Source organism: Echinops telfairi, unplaced genomic scaffold, assembly GCF_000313985.2.
Source record: "Echinops telfairi isolate 266 unplaced genomic scaffold, ASM31398v2 ScPeMD7_11;HRSCAF=52, whole genome shotgun sequence".
Taxonomy (NCBI): Eukaryota; Metazoa; Chordata; class Mammalia; order Afrosoricida; family Tenrecidae; genus Echinops; species Echinops telfairi.
Genome location: NW_022103908.1, coordinates 29,700,613 through 29,702,511, shown reverse-complemented (window position 1 = coordinate 29,702,511; position 1,899 = coordinate 29,700,613).

Genomic DNA, 1,899 nt, shown 5'->3' with positions numbered 1-1,899 from the left:
GCAGTGTGATAGTGAGTACCAGTTTTTTAATTCATCAAAGCTACTATGAGGTACAGGGTAATGAGAGAAAACGCTTTTAAAATACTGAAAAATCTGAATTTATGAATAGCAGCTATTTTGACAAAAGAATAATTAGGAAAATAAATATGTACAGAAGCAAGAAAATAGAAACAAAGGTAAAACAAGGTAAAGTATGATTCAGACATTATTGGTAGGAAAAATATTTATTTTAAAATAAATCTATATCCATATATTCGTATGCTATGAAAGATTCTGAGAAAATACATTAAAAAAAATTTAGTCTTTATCTAACTTGACATGAAAATGTGACATCTATGTTTTAATGAGGAATTTTGTTTTGTTTCAGGAAAACTATGCATTCTGTATTCCCAAACCCTAGATGTTCTTTTTTCCCTCTTTACCTCTTTGCTACAAAACTGTCAAAGATATTTTCTGAGTTTCCTTGTGTATCTGTGTGTGTGGTGGGGTGGGGTGTGAATATGTCTGTCAATGTGTGCCTCTCCCCCTGTTCTTCTCCTCGGGAACAGAAGTGTTCGGAAAGCTTTTTGTATGAATCACGTGTGCTTCTGTACACAGAGTTATGTATATCTTCCCAGGTTCTGTCCTGAATTATGAGATTGGATATTTTCTAATATCAAATCTAAGTAGATTTAGTCTTCCTTAGGGTTTCTCCTCTATTTCTCTGACAGATTGAACCACTGTAGGGGCTTCTTTGCTGTTGTGGTTCTGGAGAGCTGTCACTGGGGTGACAAAGGCCAGTAGAGTCACCCAAAGTGAACCGGTTTCAACAGAGCTTCCAGAGAAAGAGAAGGAACTGGTAGCCAGTCCCCTTCTGAGGAGTTAGCCACTGAGGAACGAGTCACTGAAAACCTAAGGGATCGCATGGAAACGGTGTCACATAATGAAAAGCTCATGAATCGCAGCCGGGCGTGGTCATACAGAGCCAGAAGCTATGACGTGGAATGCACAGAGGAAACTTGGAAGTTGTCAAGAAAGAAATGGTCTGTTGAAGGATCGCTATTCTAGGCCTGCGTTGTAAGGGATGCACCATTACTCTGTGAGGCAATGTCATTGTGGAATTTGATATTACACATTTGTGAATACATGTGTGACTATACCACAAACACTGGGAATCCTAATGTAAGCCATGGATTTTAATTAATAATGCATTCGGGGGCTTCAACAAGGTCGTGGAATAATTCCACTTTCTTTTAATTCAACTTTTCATTAACTTTTAAAGGCTCCTTCATATCAATATTGCTGCATAAGTGTAACAAACAAATCCGGCTCATGCTTTTTGAAATGGTTAATTTAAAAGGCCAGGTCATAGGTAGAACATTTATTATATAAATATGGAGGATAGCACCATCTTATCACACAATGAAAGATGATTTTATCATTATGTGCCTGCCAATTTACATAACTGCCGTATCCTTAAGAATAATGGTTCAGCCAATTTGACACAAAGCCTACACCTTAACAGCCGATACTACTCTAGAAGTAACATTGTTAGTACATACAATAGTCAGAGGGAAAATGTGTTTTCTTGTCAAAATGCAAAATGTTGAGGAGTAGATATATACCACAGGCATGGGACACATTAATATTAGGAGAAACTGTACAGGGAATGCAGGGGCCCTGGTGATATAGTGGGCTACACGGTGGACTGTTAACTGCACAGTCTGCAGTTTGATACCCCTAGCATCTTTGTGAGAGAAAGATACGGCTTTCTACTTCCTTAAAGATTTATAGTCTCGGAAATCCAGAGGGGGCAGTTCTACTCTATCCCATAGGCTTACAGGCGTTGGTATCAACTTGACAGTAGTGAGTTTGGGTTTTAAATTTTGTTCGAGGAGCAGAGCATATATATGAGAACTT